This window comes from Lytechinus variegatus, chromosome 4 (genome assembly GCF_018143015.1).
Source record: "Lytechinus variegatus isolate NC3 chromosome 4, Lvar_3.0, whole genome shotgun sequence".
Lineage (NCBI taxonomy): Eukaryota > Metazoa > Echinodermata > Echinoidea > Temnopleuroida > Toxopneustidae > Lytechinus > Lytechinus variegatus.
This window is the reverse complement of record NC_054743.1, coordinates 35,966,534-35,974,977: the sequence shown is the minus strand read 5'-3', so window position 1 is coordinate 35,974,977 and position 8,444 is coordinate 35,966,534.

Genomic DNA, 8,444 nt, shown 5'->3' with positions numbered 1-8,444 from the left:
TTTTTTGCAACGCCCCATTAGTAACTGAAATCAAGGTGGTTGCGTTAAGGTTTTGGAAAGGAGAGGTAGTGACATTAATAATGATTCGCCCCCCCCCCCCATAAAGAATAAAGAAGCCTTCTGCCAAGAACGTTCCGGTGCCTCTGTGTATAGGCGACTGCGCCTCATTTATTATTCATATTCAAATATATCTTGTTTTTGTCTTATATTCCTTCTTCATGTTTGGATAATAGTTCTGGCCATTCTTGCCCATATAGATCCTGCTCAGCAGGGTCCATGCATGTCCTGTTGGTCGGCGTAGGTTCCATTCGGGGCCCTGTTACATAAGAGTTATCTTCCATGAAAGCCTTGATCTTGATTGGCTGATGTAATTGGGTCATGATGCAATGGTAGTCATCACTGGAAGGCAAGGTGCCCCATTTTAGAACTTTCTTGGCAAAAAGTACATTTATATTCCATGGTCATAGATTTTGGAGCTTCCTCGACAATAACATAAAACCAGCCCTTCTCTATTATTTTAAAAGAAAACTGAAAACAATTTTACTCAAATCCTACAGAGATCTTCAAAATTAATTTTCCCACCTCAGTTTCCCCTGAGAGCACAACTTATTTTTATTTATCTTCATCGATATTTTGATTTAAACTCTCTTTCGGTCTTAATTCGTCCTTTTTCTACACATGTTTATTTCTCCTCATTGTCGTCTCGGGTTTTAGTTTAATTCTTATTTAATTTTGTCTTGTTGTGTTTGTTATCTTGTTCAAGTAACCGTAGGCAAATACCCAGGGCAAATATCAACTATTGCGTCCCCCGCAATGCCATGTTATGTAAATACCTGTGTTAATTATCATTGATGTTATTGAATATAATTCAAATGACAATGATTCGTATTGTTGATGTTTGTTATAAATGTATGAAAATAATTTGTATTTTTCTTTACATTCTGCTGGAAATAAAATCTGAATCTGAACGAAATCTGAAAGAAATAATAGTAACTTTTATGCAATGGGGCCCTGGACCAAATTCGTTCAGCCACTGCCTTCCGAGAAATCTGACCTGATCGGTGTCTGTGCTTTAACTCACCAAAATTGCTGTTTTAAGACAACCGTCTTTTCGGCATGTCCGAGACTCCGCGACAGCTGAAGCTTCGAATAGTTGACCCAATTATTGATGCTTTCCTGGGCAATAATGCGCATGCTCAATATTTCATTGAGCATGCGTAATTCTGGTCAGGGAATAAAAACGAAAAACAGACAAAAAAATCATCATGTGATCACCAATTGACAATCATTTATTCTTTGATATTCAAGATGGGATGTAATGTAAAATAATTTTGCCAGGGGCGGCGACTGGGTATACTTCTTTTAGCCTTTGAGGGTTGTTTTCATATATATATATATCAGATATGTTACAAAAGTGAGAATGAAGCCTCGATTCGTCAGAAGTATTTGTCTTGGTGTGAGGGTGTGTGTGCGTATGTGTGTGAGGGTGATGGTGTGTGAGGGTGATGGTGTGTGAGGGTGATGGTGTGTGTGTTTGATTTGCCTCTACGTTCAATTCCATATCATCCAGTGACAATGTCGTCTAATGCCGTTGGTCCAGTATCATTTTGCTCAGTAGCCATTTCGTCCAATAGCCAGTTTGGTCAAAATCCACTTCGTCCAATAGCTATTTCGTCCTCTCGTGTATCTCTTCCACAACGCGTCAGTTACTAGTAATTCTGGACATGGTATTACTAGTATTCATGTGTTTGCAATCCATGGATTTCAAATCATTTTTGTTCCTGGGACCCGTTGCATAAAACTTTTGCCTTAAAAAAAATTTTTTTTTGCCAGACTGCCTCTTGATGTGCAATAATCAATGGCATAATTTTGTTTGCCAGAGTCTTTTTAATGAAAATATTATGCAACGGATCCCTGGTGTGTGTGTGTTTTGAGAGAGGGGGGCTTTTTGTTTGCAGTTGTTACAAATGGCAAGCAAGAAACAATTTTATTAAAACAAAAAAAAAAGTTTTCAATTTTGAGATCTGAAGAGAAAAAATATTGCATGTTGCATATGTGATGTTGGGAAAGTCATTAGCGTTCACCCAAGGGGTAAATGGGTGTGTATGTTAGGGTGTGCGTGTGTGTGAAGGGGGTGTATGAGAGGCAAGAGCCCAGAGGCGTTCACACATGTCATTACCATGCGGTTGCATAGATCCATACACATTAGACCAAATTGGCATTGGACCGAGTGGGAATTGGACCAAATGGATATTAGACCAAGTGGGAATCGGACCAGCTGTCAGTTTTACCATGTGAGTAATGGACCAACTGTCAATAGGACCAAGTGGGACCAAATTAGACCAAATGGATGTTGGGCAAAATGACATTAGACCAAACTGCAATTGGACTAAGTGATTTTTCGGCCAAACTGGCTATTGAACGAATGGTTGGTAATTTGCATATTTAGGTAATTTATCAAAATGTGCAATTTATCAAATGTGAACAGATCCCAGCATCAGGCATATGTGCACTTCTGGCAATTTCGGTAACAAATTTCTTTTCTATTATCTTTATTGCATAATCTAAATAATTATGTTAGGAAAAATCATAGGTAGAACAGGACATGCATTGGGGTTTTATTCAAATTCAAATTGGTTTTATCTCGTGATTAGCAATACAAAAGGAATGGTCCCTCGCCCCTTTCCTTCAACACATTTTTTTAATCCATTTCCATTCTTTTTTTCTCTTCTTCCATTTATCTTTCCCTCGCTCTCTCAATCACTCTGTGTCCATTCACGTTTGTATACAGGTCTGCCTTCTGATAAACTATACTCCGTAAAATATCTCTTTCGTAAGATTACCGAATCAGCTCACAATTAGCTCACGCGCATGAGCAGTAAAGGTCATTGGGACAGAGACGGTTTTCAAATCCACTGACATTAATAATGACATACGAAATCATCTTTTATATTTAGAACAGCTTTATTCATTTTCAAACACACTCGACAATATTAAGGGCGAGGATTAAAGCGTTATCCTTTAAGCCAGAGTATAACTTTCAGATTAAGAGTTTATATCATTATTATTTGCAGCGTTAAACAAAAGTTAATTCATTGCGATAACAAATTTTGGCTAGAGGTATCAATGGTAAAGTCAGTTGTTCCAAACTATATCTCTGGTACTGTCACAACTCGTGAGCATTTTTTAAAGGGTACAGTTCGATGAGAATGTTCAATTAAAAAAGAGAGTTCAGTGAAAGAGGAAACCTTAAGGTTGTTTGAGTCAAGTCCTTTACCTCAGTTCCTTGGCTAAACTAAGCTTTGAGGTGGACGGCGGATGGACATTTTGGGACAAAATGTGGCAAAGGTCAGATATTAAATCATGTGATCTTTGTGAAATTTATAGTCTGTATGATTATTGTTTAAAGTGTTTAATAATCATAGACCATGAGTTCAATATAGTAGAATACGGATGCTTTTTGTGAATCATGCCATATTTCATCGGGGGGGGGGGGGGTCACGAGGAAAATATGATTTGTGAGGATATTATTATTAAAGGGATATTGTTGTTACTATAAACAAAGAAAGTGTCGCAGTATAACAAACGGTCGTACTGGCGCCAAGGAGCAATGGGCCATTAGCTAAGCTCACGTTTAGAATGGTAAACACTAAAGAGGCGCCAAATAGCCACGGTCCTTGGCTAGCCATTGCCCCGCCGTTCAATACATTGTCGCCATTATTATGGCATAATTCTTTCTTGTGAACAAGTTTTCGTGGGAATATTTTCCCCCTGAAACGGAGGAATGCATTCTGGTGGTTTTGAACAATATAAGTATGACTGAAAACACATAAAAAATGCCATTTCTAATATAACCAGCAGTCGACAGACTGATATTCTTCTTTCGAGTGCAGCATCTCTGATAATTCCGTGTTTCCATCGTTGCTTTGCTTCCTGATCGAGAATGCGTCTCGAAGTGTTCCTGCTTTTGGCAGCAACTCTTGTTGCGTCGTGTGATGCAAATCTCCTTGTCATAGATGAGCCACCCACACCCAAGCCTTGCTACCCTGTCTTTAATCCGAAGCCAGACTGCCTCCGAGAGCCGGTGGTAGGATGGCACTACTGGAACAATATGCAATATTTATGTTCCCTCGAGAGACTCACCAAGGACGAAGCCGAGGAACGTTGCCAGGGATGGGCCGAAGCCATCTGCAAGGGAGATGACGTAGCCTCCATCATCCTATCTCACCTCGGCTCTTACATCTCACGCGGAGAGTTAGAAGAAGCTCTGCTGGAAAGCTGTGACGATCCCTGCGTCCCGTTAGGCGATCTCATTTGGATTGGTGTGGAACGGATTGAGGAGGATAGACTTTATTACTCAGACGGAAGATCCACCAGCAGGCACACTTTCTCCAGTGCTGCCGGACTACCCGATCATCTTGAAGAAGGGGAGGAATGCGTGGCCATGAAAACAAAAGACGGCACCATGCGAGTCGTACCCTGTGATTGGAAGCTCCCGTATATCTGTAAGATGCAGCCTAACACGCCCCACTAGATTTCCAGAACTACCGCAGGAACACCATCCAGGATGCTGGGAACTTAGAACCATTATTTTGACCAATGATAGTCTATAGCTTGCAGATATTCTAGCCACAACAATTCGTATACTACTACTACTTCTACTAGTAGTAGTAGTAGTACTACTACTACTACTAATGATAATGATGATGATGATAATAATAATATTGACGGTATAGTGATGATGATGATGATGACCGCAGCACTACTACTGATTTTTTTTTAAAGACCGTCTATGTAGAGATAAATTTTTACCAAAGCTTTAACTCCGACTTTAATTTCCAGCTCTTGGTACATTTGGCTATCACCAAAGAGTGAAAAAAAAATCGATTTTGACTGGATTATTATTCTACTTTTAAATCTTACAAAATGGTATTTAGTAATCGAGTTTTTCTAAGTACAATGTTACTTTATTTCAAATAAAAGTTACACTTAAGATAGATACTCTATTTCCAATTATATTATAATTCAACATAGGTTAGTAAACACATATGATAAATGTCTATAGTTGTGATATATTATTGAAACACCGTCTGACAACATGATTTCCTTTGCCATGTAGGTAATTAAAGGCTGTATTTCGTAATTCAAAATGGCCACCATATGCCCCATCTGTAGTATGTACAATGCCAATCGGGAGACTAATTTTCACGAGAGGGCAATTCCATAAAATATTTTTTTGTATGCCCGACCCCTATTTTTCTCAAGTTTGACTTCACTTCATAAACTGACCAAGTCATGGTCATTTGAAAGCATTACAGACTGTCAAAAGAACAAGAAATCAGAGAAGGTCCCACATAGAGGGGGTCGTATGTACCTTTTTTATGGAATTGCCAAAGAGTAAGAACCGTAAAATGCATGTAATTCTGATGTGATCTACGAGTAAAATATTGTCTGAAATTTTTTTTTGTGTGTAATGCATGAGATAAATGCTGTATTTTGACATTCAAAACGGCCGCCATGGGCCCTATTATGTATCATGTAAAATGGGACAGATGAAATTGACAGAATCTGGGTTTGCTTGACTATATAATTGTGTTGAATGAGTGAAATATTATCTGTAAACATGATTTTTATGACATGCAGCATTTCTTCTGCCATATAGGGGATAGATACTGTATTTTGAAATTCAAAATGGCTGCCACAAGCCTAACTAAATTATTGTTTGACATGCGAAGGGGTAAACTAATTTTCACAAGAGTTAGGACCAAAAATGCATGTAAATGTGATGTATGAGCAAAATATTAACTGAAAACATGATTTCTATCTTAATATATTACATATTGGCCATGCAGGTGAACAATGTTGTCCTTTGACATTCAAAATGGCCGCCATAGGCTTTGTAAATGGAGACAGGTATAATTTAAACAACGTTTGGCTTTGCTTGACTATAAATTGCTGGAAAGCAATTGCTTCAAGCACAAGCAATTGCAAACCAAGCAAAAGATCATGGATTACCAATTGCTTTATTTCGCACGCATAACGTTTTGCTTGTGCTTTACCCCTTTTCTTGCAAAGGTGTGGCAGTGCAAAATACCGCTTCTCTCATCTATTCATTCCTAGGACGTGGTGTAAAACTATTACTTTAACTTGTTTCGGATTAATAAATTTGTATAGTTTGCATTCGGTTTTACCGCTATACATTTAACTAGGGAGAAAACGTGTTAATGTACAGGCTATACTGCACACCTTTGGGTCCTCTCTCGAGTGCATAAGCGTGATAATAAACCCTGGTCAAGCAAACGCTCAAGCTGCTCTGACGGAGTTTGAAAAAAACCCAAGCAAATGCTTTTAATGCACAAGCAAAATGTTCGTTTAATACATACGATTTTAGCAATAGCTTTAATCGTCGAGCAAATACTACTAGGCAGTTAGCAATTGCTTGAGCTTTATTAGCAATAACATTTGCTTGCTTATTATGCATACGGAATCAAGCATATGGATCCCAAACTAACAGTACTACAATATTGAAAGTAGCAGTCCACAGGGTTGTTAAAACACATCTGAAAATGTTTAAAAATCTTATTTTGTTATGAAAACGCTTATTTATTCCAACTATAGTTTAGAGATCGCCACATATTCAAACACAGAAAAAAAAACATTTCATCGTCTCAATATTTTCATATCTACTTTAGATGGAAATGGATACTGGTCATTAATGCATTTCTATTTTGAAGATTCGATATCTAAATTTCACTTTTAAATGTTGCTGTTACGTTAGAGCTGTCACGCAGCAACATGTTGATTCATCAATTACGTATTTGTGGCATATGCAAACTGAGATATGGCAACTTACATTTCACGTTCCCATTTGAAGGTTAGTGATTTTTTTTTTTTCATTATTTTCCTATTAATTTTTACATTGCTCTTTAAAAGTCAAGTCCACCTCAGAAAAATGTTGATTTGAATCAATAAAGAAAAATCAGGCAAGCACAATGCTGAAAATTCCATCAAATTCGGATGTAAAATAAGAAAGTTATGACATTTCAAAGTTTCGCTTATTTTTAACAAAATAGTTACTTGAACGAGCCAGTTACATCCAAATGAGAGAGCCGATGATGTCACTCACTCACTATTTCTTTTTGGTTTTTTATTGTTTGAATTATACAATATTTTAATTTTTACGAATTTGATGATTAGGACCTCCCTGCCTGAAGCACAAAATGTTAAAATAATGGAATTCCACGTGTTCAGGGAGGAATGAAACTTCATTTCACATGACAATGACGAGAAATCAAAATATTTCATATAATAAATACAAAAGAAATAGTGAGTAATGTCATCAGTTCCCTCATTTGCATACCGACCGAGCTGTGCATATAACTGTTTTGTGAAATGAAGCGAAACTTTAAAATGTCATAACTTTCTTATTTTACATCCGATTTTAATGAAATTTTCAGTGTTATGCTTGTTGAATTTTTCTCTTTTTATTCAAATCATTTTTTCGTTGGGGTGGACTTGTCCTTTTAATTCGACCGTATAAAAAAGTGATAACACAACTTGAGACTGCCACCTACCTAGCAGTGATCTAGCTTTGCCCCCCCCCCCCTTCCCTGGATCCACCAGTGTCTAGAGGGTGTATACTAACTACCTACGGTGTCAAACCTTTTCTGTTGTGTGAGTTGTACGAACTCATTTTTCACTGGCCTTTGCTCCTGGTCCTTTACAGTTCTATATGTGTCTGACTATAGGCCATGTTTATGCAAATTAACAGTCCATCTTTTTCATCTGTTTTTTTAGCCGCCTCAGTGATCCGTATGGTTTTTATAATGACAACGTTGTTGAGTTCTTCAAGACTTTGAATGTCTTCAAAATCAATCATAACCTCCTACCAGTTAAATAATGTTTGGGCCGTATAAATAAAATTAATGATGCTCTTTTTGCTTCTTTGTAGAAATAAAGATGAAACCTTGGAACGCGTTTTTGTTTCATGGGATGTGGTAAACAATTTTAGCGAATGGTTTCATAACGACTTTTTCTTGAACTTTCATTGCTCACCATGCAGGTCGTCCTCTAGAATTTTTATGCTTGGACTGACCAAGTCTAAAACAATGAACACCTTTACATGAATATCTGACTTCTGTTAGGAAAGAAGTTTATATTTACATGCAAAAATACAAATATAAAACCCGAAAATCTTCATTTTATTCATAAAACAAATTAGAAATTGAATTATCGTACAGAATCTAACGGTTTTTTAGCCTTCAGCGAAGTCAACATCTTCATTGGATATCAAGTGATTTATGTGCACGGGGGTCTCACTCCCATTAAATGACTTGACTTGGGAGTGACGACTGCATGGGGCCAACTGCTGCAAGCACTAAATGTATGATGTGTGTTGATATTTTGCTGTCGTTGGTACAGTTTGGGGGATAGATGGGCTTACT